The sequence below is a fragment of the Cololabis saira genome, chromosome 2 (genome assembly GCF_033807715.1).
Source record: "Cololabis saira isolate AMF1-May2022 chromosome 2, fColSai1.1, whole genome shotgun sequence".
In the NCBI taxonomy this organism is placed as follows: Eukaryota; Metazoa; Chordata; class Actinopteri; order Beloniformes; family Belonidae; genus Cololabis; species Cololabis saira.
In genome coordinates, this window is record NC_084588.1 from 41862244 (window position 1) to 41874635 (window position 12392).

A 12392-nucleotide genomic window follows, 5' to 3' on the forward strand; every position below is an offset into this window, starting at 1 on the left:
TCACAGCTGAAGACTTTCATAAAGACTTCAGTCAATACTCAACTGCCAGAGGCCTTGGGTTGAAAAAGCTGATGAAATATAATCTTAATTAAAAATGCTAAATTTGAAAAAAAAAAAAGGAGGATAATCATGATGTCTTCAAAATAATTAGGAAAAGAGCTCCTGGAACTGGAATTCCAGATAAAGGAAGAGCAACTTGGTTTTACATAAAAGAATATTATGCAAAAAAACAAAAACTAATGATGGCACATTATTGCTGCATTGGCAAAAAAATTGCATAATGAAATTGATCACAATTGATCAAAAGACAAAGGAGCACATGTGGTCAGTGAGGGCCAGTGCCCTAAAAGGAGGGGGCTCCCTTCTTCTTTGTTCTCTGACTGTTCAGCTGGTCTCTGTTTCTCGCGAGTCTTTGAGCAACGGAGCTACTGAGCATCGAGAGAGTCCTCAGCAACAGAACTCTGATCTAACAAAAGTCTAACAAATTGAAACAAGTCCACTCCTACCTAAAGGAATGTGAGTTCACATTTCAAGAAACTTCATTTGGATTAAATGAAACTTGCAATCAACCTCATGAAAATAAAAGATGTTGACACGTATTGACCAACCAATAAATTCCCAAATAAACTGGCCAAGCTGGCTGAGCAATGATAAACTGGAGGCAGTAGTGTTTTTTTTTTCTGTTTCTTTTTTTAAATGACAAGACATATTTATTGTCTCTTGTTTCTTAGCAGCAAGAATTGCAAGTCAGGAGAAAAAGAAAAAAACACAAAAGACAGAAAAAAGGAGGGGAAGAAATTCCAAATCTAATCAATCACCAACTAAACTTCAAACTGCAACTTTAATTAAAGCTGCAAGCAGCGATGAACGGGCCCTCGCACCCTTGTGCATGTTCAGGCGTGCTGCAGTGGAAGCACTTGTATGACTTGCATGTAGATTCTTCAGGCCTGGACATTTAGCGGATGACACCACCCACAACTCTCTATATCAAACCATTCAAAAGTTATGGCAGAAAGTAGGAACTATCAGATATCGACCAATCAGATGAAGGGGGGGGGGGGGGGGGGGGGGGGGTAATTTGCACCAATTATGTTCAAGGACTCAAAACCATGACACCACCCACATGTCTTTATCACAACCAGTTCAAAAGTTATGGCAGAGAATAGGGATGATCAAATATCGACCAATCAGAAGAAGGCGTGGGGCTAATTCATGCCAATGAAGGTCAAGGACTCAAAACCGAGTCCGATGACACCACCCACGACTCTCTATGTCAAACCATTCAAAAGTTATAGCAGAAAGTAGGAACTATCAAATATGGACCAATCAGATGAAGGGGGGAGGCGCACTTTTTGGTGTCTATCATCGCCACGGTAACGCTTTTGACTGAGAAAAGTAATGTCCATCGTCGCAGGATGGAGACGCACATTTTGATGTATAACACACCTAGGTGCACGTTACGGTTCGGGCCGTATTAACTGCCGAAGGAATGCCAAAATTACACGATTCATTCAAAATGGCCGACTTCCTGTTCGGTTTCGGCCATGGCGCCAAGAGACTTTTCTTTAAGATGCGACATGATACAGGTGTGTACCGATTTTCATGCATGTACGTCAAACCAATTTGTGGGGCTTGAGGCACAAAGTTTTCTAGGGGGCGCTGTTGAGCCATTTTGCCTCGACCATTAATGCAAACCATGAAATATCAAATTTTTCGCCAGGCCTGGCTTGCGTGCAAAATTTGGTGACTTTTGGGGCACGTTTAGGGGGGCAAAAAGGACCTCATTTCGTCGGAAAAATAAAAACGAAGAAAAAAAAAATTCCTACAGATACAATAGGGCCTTCACACTGTCAGTGCTCGGGCCCTAATAATTAAACTGAAATTCATAAAAGCTCAAGTCTGGCATCATCAAATCAAATCAAATCAAACTTTATTTTTAAAGCACCTTTCATACAAAAAAAATGTAACACAAAGTGCTTTTCATAAAACATAAACATAAAATGTATTAGGCATTACAAAGTTCTCTAGCCTATAGACAGGTGTTGCTTCACACTCACATCAGACCACCCCCAAAAAATGTCTTCCAAACCTGGCCAGGTATTTAACTCCCTGGTCTGTTCTGTTCCCTTTTAAAGCAATGAACTACTCGAAATACATATTGTGTTTAAAATTCATTACATGTACTTAACATCCTACTACAAATACTTCTATCAGAAGACAATTATTTACTTAATTCTTCACACCATAGGAAGCCATAAATATCCACAATAGCACCCAACACCCCTCTGATCAACACACATAACCCCCCCACCCAGGATGGGCGCATGGTTGAGTGTTCTTTAGCGTTTAGCCAGTTAGTTCAGCGGTAACGGGACGCCGCACCATTACAGTAACCTTGCTTCTTAACTAATAGCCTACTAAGTTAACACAGTTTTTTCATCTGTTAACTGTTAAATTAAAGTGGACCTATTATGAAATCAAATTTTCTCTTGCTTTAACATATATAAAGTGGTCTCCCCTCAGCCTGCCAACTCAGAGAAGGAGGAGAGCAACCAAATTCTGCAGTGTCTGTACAGCCGCCCGGATGAGCCATCCAGTGTGATGTGGATCTACGAGCCATTCAGATTCTGCTCCCGTCGTTACGTAATGACGGAAGCGATTTACATAGGTTGGCCTCCGATGCGTGAAAGCACGCCCACAACTAACTCTGGCCGGAACAACAACAACTCCGCCAGCCGGAGCTTCCGCCATTTTTTCATACGCGTCATTCAGGCAGCCAATCAGCACAGTGCCTCATTATCATAGCCGTCCCGCCCATTGAGAATCCCGCATAGATAATGAGGTTAGAGAATAGGAAGATAAAGACATGGCTCAGAGGCTGAATTTCTAATTTATTTAGCAAAAAAAATCAAAAGCTTGTTTTTAAGACATTCAAGGCCTGTTTTAAATAGGTATTAGGTGCCATAATAGGCCCCCTTTAAGTTAATATTCTCATTAACTCTGGTCCTCCATATTGTTTTTAATAATCATGAATGAAACATAATAGTGAATTGTTCTATAATGAATAAAACCCTGACAGACTCTGAAGTTACAAAAGTTTTTAAGAAAAAAAAAAGGCAATGTGGCAAAGGTTTCATGACCTTTAGTCGTATCTGGCCATGGACATGTCGTAAATTTTGTCTCCTCTGGTCCTCAGTTAGCAGATAGTCACAGACTGGATCCTGTTTGGTTAAAAGGTCTGTTAGGGTCATGTAACTTTTCCCAGACCCTGGGTACCCGCCATAAACATGAGAATAAATGTAATGAATTAGAAATAATAACAAGCACAAAACCCATGAAAAAGCTGCAGTAATAAATCAGGTTTTGTGGATGAACAAACTTTAAATAACCTACGATTTAACAAAATAATTGCTCCATTGTTTCTTAAAAGTCTTGCTTAAGACAATACATTCCACATGGCATGGTGATATTACCTATAATACAACTAACATAAGTGTGACTTTTCCAGACTGGGTGGTATCTGTCACAACCGTATTAATGTTAGGGTGGAAAAATTGACCATTCCATGTCATCTTCTAACTTTTCATGTTATCCATTTTCTTTGGTTTATTTTGTTACTGATCAGTAGAGTTTCATATTTCATGTCAAATACAATATTCATGTCTGAATATTTATTCCTCATCTTTCAAATCCATTTAGTGATTCTGCCGTCTTCATTATGTATCATACATGTAGTCAATACTTTTTCTCTAGTTGCGCTTGGTGCAACTAGACATGTCCGGAACAAAGGACATGAGAAACCAAGACAAAAAGCTGGGGGTTGTAGTTTTTTCTCCGGTGTCACCGGATATAGTTTTTTCCCTTTTCTGGCAGCACCGGATTGGACGAGGAGACGAGCCTCCAGAACCAGCCAACCATGAGCCACGCCCTCTATAGTATAAATGTTTAAGGCCACGTTTACACATAGCCGGGTATTTACAAAAACTGATATTTCCCCCTCTACGTTTTGAAAAATACCATAATTTACACAAACCTGCATAAATACGCTGTTAAGGTGCTATGAACAGCCAAACCTACAGGGGGCAGTGTAACAAGAAGCATAAAGTCATGCTAGCCAATCGGAATCCTGGAAAAAAAATGTCAACAAATGACACGTGTAACTTCCAGTTACTTCCAAGATGGAACGAGAGTCTTTCGTTTGGAGTGACAGAGAAGTGGAGTTACTTTTAAGTGTGACTTTAGAATATAAAATACGTAAAATACAAGAAAAATATTGACGGTGGCCAAACAAATTGTAAACACAGGTCGCACACATGACGCTAGTGACATTTCTGTTGCATAATGTTGACGTTCTGAAGCCTAAATGTTGGTTTCCCTCTGTTTACAAGCAAATGTTTTCTTGTAAACGAACAGCCAAAACGCATAAAAACACCACCATTTTTGCTACGTGTAAACGGGGCCTAAGTTAGTTTCTTTCGAGTTTCATTTGCTGATGAGTTAGTGTTGGACCTTTGATACCTTTGGTACAATAAACGTCTCCTCCTTCCAATTTTTCAACACGCAATCAGATTTTCTTTAAATTGAATTCTGACATAGCAGGTCAAATTATACATTTTACAAAGATTTCATGAATGAGGCCTAGTATATTTAAACAATGTATCAGTTTCTCTATTTCATTATTAATGCTTTGGTTAACATGTGTTTACTTTATTGATTGACATTATTATGCATGATTACTTATTTATACTATCTTTAACCGTACTGCTAATTTTAACAAATAAAAACAGTGAGAAGAGCAAAAGCATTTATCAATCAATAAGTCAATAAGGCATCACGTTTAGTTTACATTCAGAAATAAAAATGTAGTAACGGATCTATAAATTAGTAAGGTACTTTAACTCTAACAACTGAAAAACAGCAATGGTAACTGTTTATAAGAGTATAACAGTTATATATATATATATATATATATATATATATATATATATATATATATATATATATATATATATATATATATATATATATATATATAATATAGAATATTTAATATTCTCTGAAATACCAAATTGAGTATTTAAAGCATAAATAATCAGTACTTGCAATGCCATTAAACAATTAGGGAAATCTATGGGCTTTTAACATTGTTCTTCTGCTTATTAATCCTTTGTGTGTGTGTGTATGTGTGTAGATTTTAAGGTTCTTTTACTGGTTTTTAAGTGTCTTAATGGTCTTGGGCCTTCTTATTTGTCTGCACTACTTTTACCCTATCGACCCTCGCGGACCCTGAGGTCCTCCGGTGCTGGCCTTTTAACCATACCAAAAGTTAGAACTAGGACACACGGGGAGGCGGCATTCAGTTTTTATGGTCCCCGATTGTGGAACAGCCTCCCGGAGAACCTCAGGGCCGCAGAGACTGTTGATGTTTTTAAAAAGAGGCTCAAGACCCATCTCTTTAATCAGGCTTTTAACTGACTCATTTAACTCTTTTAAATTTCTTATGCTCACCCTTATTTTTATTGGATCTTACTGCTCTGTTTTATATTTAGTTTATCCTTTTTTATCATATTTTATTTTTGTTTAATCTCATGTTTTATCTAAATATTTTAGTCGTTATTTATGGTCTATTTTATACATTCTACTGTCTTATTCTTTTAGTTTTTAAGGTCTTGCTTTCTAGACATACTTTTAGGATTTTATGTTATGTTATACTCTTTTAAACTCTTTTAGTGTATCTTATCCTGCTTTCTTGCAGCTTTTAGCTCCAGTGTTTCCTCATGGGGAGCCTCCATGCTGGGAGTGACTCTGTCCTGCAGGGGTGTCGTCCTGGGGGTGGTTCTGGCCTGGATGGTTGTGGAGCTCTGCACCACGGCTTCACCGCTGTGGTGTGGACTCCTCTATCCGTCCGGGCCGGGATGGTCTCTGAGGGCCCCCCCCCCCTTGTAGCTGCGGGCTATGAGACCTCCTGGCGTGGACGGCTCCCTGTTACCATTTCCTCACCTGGATCCTCTGTGCCTAGCCATGTCTGCACCGTGTGTCTGTGTGTGTGTCTGTGTGTATAACCTAGGGGAATTGTAGTGTGCTTGTGTCTGCGGGGGGGGGGGGGGGGGGGGGGGGGGCATTAATACGTTTTATGTTTATTTGTTTTATGTTAAGCACTTTGTGTTGCATTATGTGTATGAGAAGTGCTATATAAATAAAGTTTGATTTGATTTGATATATATATATATATATATATATATATATATATATATATATATATATATATATATATATATATATATATAATGTATACGTATACATTTGTATTAACACAAAATATTTTTATTATACTACACTATTTTTTTACAGGGCTGTTACCATTTATCATCACTTAACAAGTGTAAAATACAGTGGCCCTGAAATTTCAATTGATACGGCGTCATTGATAACATGACAATGCCATGTTTTCTCCACTTTTTTTTAAAAGTGAACTTAATGCATGATATTACAAAATGATCCTCATCTGTTCAGTACTGTACAAAAAGAAGCATTTAATTGCAATTTCAACAAAAAATAAAAGTTTAAAAAGACATTTTGTCCAGCATTACATGGGCATTCACTGGCCCTAATCGTATATTCAAGTAGTCCTGATTATACCTTTCCAGTAGTCTGCTTTGTAATCAGAGGCTTGGGTCCATGCACGGTAGAAATTTCACCATGCTTATTACAGTGCGAGTGCTACAATTTAGAAGGACAAATAGTAAAAAAAGAAAAAAAACTATTTTGGATTATGCTCTTTCCATTTAAAAACATAACTGGAGAATGCACCTGCCTGTATAACTGCAGTGAAACATGTGTGCAGGACTATCAGCTTTGTTTGAACAGATCCCTGCAGTTAAATCAAACTCTTGAGTTATCTTTATCGTTGTCACAAACAAGACCTTTGTGTTACAGAGAAATGGCATGAAATAGTCTGAAAGAGCAACAGATAATGGAAAGGGAAAGGTTTTCATCCCATCTGACATTTTTCCCATTTTCTTGTCTTACAGCTTGGAATTGATGTATTTTTATGGAATTTATATACCATATAATTTGCTCAATACAGTATGGTTATTAATTTAAGGTGTAAAATACTGCGAAACAAACAACATAGAAAAGGAAATCCTAAAGCTTGACTGTGCACACGTATCCTCTCACCAGAGTCACAATGGCGCCATTTGCAGCCGTTACCGCTGTAGTCTGTTTTGGTATTTCTCTTTTTGGCACATCTAGTCACTGGGATTTACTCCCAATTTTTCAAGGCATAGCTGCTGCAGCTCTTCAAGTCGGATGGGTTCTGCTTCTTTGAGTCATACCACAGACTGAGGTCTGGGCCTTGGCTCGGCCTTACAAAACATTTAAATATGTCCCCTGTAACCATTCAAGTGTTGCTTTAGCGTATCCTCGGGGTCATCGCCGTGCTCGAAGGTGAACCTCCATCTCAAGTCTTCTATATTTAACAACACCCACAATTCCCTTTTTTAACTCATAAGTTTGCCAGGCCCACCTTATTAAAAAAAAAAAAAACAACCCCACATTGCATGAAACCACCACGCTTGACAATGGTCGTCTAAGGGTGATAGAGGTCTTAGATTTGTGTCACAGGTCACAAAATGTTCAATATTGCCTCATCTTCAAGATGTTAACTAACCTGGAGTCCAACCACTGGGGCAGCTCTAATTTAGTTGTCTCTATGTTGAGAATATCAGCAAATAACCAATAAGGATGCAGTACAAAATATGCCACATGAAGTGAGCAAATTTAATACAGTACATGCAGCTCGGCAGGCAAAATGTATTAAAAGACTTTAGGGACAAATGGAGGCCAGAAGTTCAGACAATGGCTAAACCAAAATAATGGAGCAGCTATTATATTAAAGGCTTTGTGGTCCTTCAAAGCTGCATCTAAAGAATTTGGTGTAAAAAAAAAACACTTCAAATGAATTCTTCAAAGCCTGCTCTGAGAGAGTAAACATTCTTTATGACAAGCAGCTGTTTACACTTTCATCTCTTACTGCACTTCACTGAACTGCTAACAGCACCACTTAAATGAATGACGACTGATGCAGGGATACTTGTGGTGAGAAGAGAGCTTTTTCTTTTTTAATTCCACCCCACAACAACACCTCACCATGGCTTCACACAAAGTTTAGCATATAAAAAGGATTCAAACTAAAAACAGTCATAAGGGTAAATATAAGTGTACATAGTTCACATTACATTACAAAGGTGCATGTCCAGGATGTACAGTAGCCCTGTCTGGATAGGCTCCAGCAGGTCCACAAAAGCACAAATAGGAATAAGCTGGTATAGATGATGGATGGGTGGATATTTCAAAGGTATGTGTACTTGGGCACGATCTGCCTTTGAGTATCTTAATTAATGTATCTTTAATCCACAGTTTAAATGTAGGTAGAGGTTTTCTCTTTCTACATAAAGTAGTCTACAGTATGCAGTATACAATATGCAGCATACAGTATACAATATGCAGTAAACATATACAGTATACATATGCAGTATACAATATGCAGTATACAGTATGCAGTATACATATGCAGTATACAGTATGCAGTATACAATATGCAGTATACAGTATGCAGTATACAATATGCAGTATACAGTATGCAGTATACAGTATGCAGTATACAGTATGCAGTATACAGTATGCAGTATACATATGCAGTATACAATATGCCCTATACAGAATGAGTCTACATGCTGGTAGTTTTTTTAAAAGGTCATGATTTTCTCTGTCCACTGGTGACGTCATGCATTTCATGGAATAACTTCAAATATTGCAGAAATGATGGAGGGTTCTTAAGATATTTCTAGTACTTATGAAAAATCTTTTAATATTCACTTCCAAAAACTGCCTAGTTGTACGCAGAACCAAAACCAGATGACTGACTACTTTGTCACATATAGGATCAATTGTGGGTGTAAATTTGTGAGTGTTTCACTTTGGACCACAGTCAATTTAAAATCTTTAATTGCATCACAGTTTGCCGTAAACAGACAGAAGAAGAATGTGTCTTTTTCTGAGCTTTGTCCCAGTCATTTTCTGAAAGTTACCTTCCTAAATCCTCCTGCTACGGTCTCTTCACTGAGATAAGAGTAACATAATCATGTGAGTTCAAAAGGGAATAAATTGTTCCAATTGTCCCTTTGCAGCATGGACTGAGTTCCATAATGGTGTCTCCAAAGGAGTGAGGTGGTTTTGATGGAAAACTGGGGGGAGGATGTTCAGGCAAAGTTCCAAAGTAAAGAAATGGGAGCCGGGTATTTTTAACCTTGATATTAACTGATAAAAAGACTTATAAGAATTATTGAAGAATAAATTGTCCATTGTGTCGGCACCTCTTTCAACCCAGGTTTCAAAAGCTGTATCTCTAAAAGATGGCGTAAACAGGTGATTCCTCACAATGAGAGCATCAACTGAAAGGGCTGGAGATCCCCTCCAGCACTTGTTGGCAGCTGATGCTGCAGTAGTTCATTTTTAGGGCCCGAGCACTTAAAGGCCCTATTGTATCTGTAGGAATGTTTCTTTCTTTCTTTCTTTCTCTTTCTTTCTTTCTTTCTTTCTTTCTTTCTTTCTTTCTTTCTTTCTTCCGACGAAATGAGGGCCGAAAAATTTGATATTTAATGGTTTGCATTAATGGGCGTGGCAAAATGGCTCAACAGCGCCGCCTAGAAAACTTTGTGACTCAAGCCCCAAAATAAGGTTTGACGCACATGCACGAAAATCGGTACACACCTGTATCATGTTGCAACTTAAAGAAAAGTCTCTTTGCGCCATGGCCGAAACCGAACAGGAAGTCGGCCATTCTGAATTAATCGTATAATTTTGGCGCAATTTATGCCATTCCTTTGGCAGTTAATACGGCCCGAACTGTAACGTCCACCCAGGTGTGTTATACATCAAAATGTGCGTCTCCATTCTGCGACAACGCTCATTACTTTTCTCAGTCAAAAGCGTTACCATGGCAACGCTAGATGCCAAAAAGCACGCCCACCCTTCATCAGATTGGTCCATATGTGATAGTTCCTACTTTCTGCCATAACTTTTGAATGGTTTCACATAGAGTCGTGGGTGGTGTCATCTGACTCGGTTTTGAGTCCTTGAACTCCTTCCCCTAAATTGGTGCCAAATAGCCCCGCCCCTTCTTCTGATTGGACAATATGTGATAGTTCCGATTTTCTGCAATAACTTTTGAATGGTTTGACATAAAGACTCGTGGGTGGTTTCATCGGACCTCGGTTTTGAGTCCTTGAACACAATTGCTGCAAATTAGCCCTGCCCCTTCCTCTGATTGGTCGATATCTGATAGTTCCTCATTTCTGCCATAACTTTTGAATGGTTTGATATAGAGAGTCGTGGCTGGTGTCATCCGCTAAATGTCCAGGCCTGAAGAATCTACATGCAAGTCATACAAGCGCTTCCACTGCAGCACGCCTGAACGTGCACAAGGGTGCAAGGGCCCGTTCATCGCTGCTTGCAGCTATAATTATTTATTGATACTTGCAGTTTGGTTTTTAAAGACAAAACCAGAAAGTATTTTGTTCAGCGACCAAAAGAATGATGTGGATGCAAATACAGGAAAATATAGAATGATGCGCGAATTTAGATGACAACTTCATTCTGACTGTATTGGTCCCTCCTGCTAGATATCATGGACGTAGATTCTAATGAACCAAATCTCGATGTGGATGAGGTAGCAGTGAAGGGAAGGTGGCTTTCAAAATATCTTTGAACTGGTGCATGATCTGGATTCATAAATATCTGATTTTATACTAAACAGGAGCAACTTGGTCACAGTATTTACTGGCATAATTTCACTGTTTTGTAAATGAACTTACAATTAAATTTTCTACTGGAGTAGCACTGGGGTAAATTGGCTTGACATTTTTTTTTTTTTTTAAATGATTCTGTAGGGAACACATCAGAGCCTGTATTTTATTGCTCATTTGAGTTTCTATTGCAGAAAATGGCCTACCCAAATCAGCGGCAGTCTCAATGTTGTATATGTGTGTGGCAAATGCAGCTGTCGGCTGATGAAGTGGAAGAATTATTCATGTTATGGCTAGTGAGTGTGACCCAAGCGCACAGCAACGAGGAGACGTAAGTTTGGTGAAGCCCGTGGGCGTATTTATTTAAGAGGCTAAAGCCGTGATGAGGAAGTTGGAGTGGGGTGTGGGCTCCGCAGGTGACCGCAGCTCAGCGTAGAAATCCAGAGAACTGAGGAGAAGAGAAGAACGGGGTCAGTGGTGAAAAAACCACAGCAGGAGAAAAACAAAGGCTGCAACTGCATGAAGCTAACAGCTTAGCAATAGCTGTGAGGCTAAATAGTTCTGCTACAACTTAGGAGAGCTAAACTGTAGGCTGGCCTGTAGTACTTTACCATACGTGTAGACAGGTGAAGCTCTGGCGAGGAATGAAGTGCAGACTGGGTCTTTATACTGGCAGTGGTTGATTGTAGATTGGCAGGCTGGTGTGAAGATTGGTGAGGGACATCAGGTGTGCTGGGCTGAGCCATGGAGCAATCAGTGAGGGGGGAGGGGTGGATGTGAAGGTGAAGAGGAGCGAGCCGTAACAGGACCCCCCCTCCGAGGGGCGCCACCTGGCGACCGTCCGGGAGCGTCGGGGTTAGCCCGGTAGAAGTCCCGCAGGAGAGAGGGATCCATGATGAGCTTCCTGGAGATCCAGCAGCGTTCCTCTGGGCCGTAACCCACCCAATCCGCCAGGTACTGGAACCCACGACCCCGCCGCCGCACCTTCAGCAGCCCTCTAACAGTCCACTGGGGATGACCGTCGACCATCTGAGGAGGCGGAGGGGCTGGGGCGGAGGGCATGAGAGGGCTTGAGGAGACAGGCTTGACCTTGGACACATGAAACACGGGATGCACATGCTTCATGGAGACCGGAAGCTTGAGACGCACAGCCGCTGGACTCAGGACGTGGTCAATCTCGAAGGGACCGACATACCGCGGAGCCAGCTTCCTGGAGGATACCTGGAGCGGTAGATCGGCAGAGGAGAGGTAGACCTGTTGTCCGGCCTGGTACACCGGTGCCGGAGTGCGGCGACGGTTGGCCCCACGGCAGGAGCGCTTATTGGAGCGTACCAAGGCAGCGCGAACCTCCTTCCACACCCGCCGACATCGCCGGAAGTTGGCCTGGACAGAGGGGACAGAGGCCTCAGACTCCTGGAGAGAGAAGAGTGGGGGTTGGTAACCCAGTGATGCCTCAAACGGAGACGTCCCAGTGGCGGAGCAGGTCAGGGTGTTGATTGAGTATTCCACCCAGGGTAGATCCTTGCTCCAGGAGGTGGGATGGAGAGCAGAGACGCAGCGAAGGGCAGACTCCAAACTCTGGTT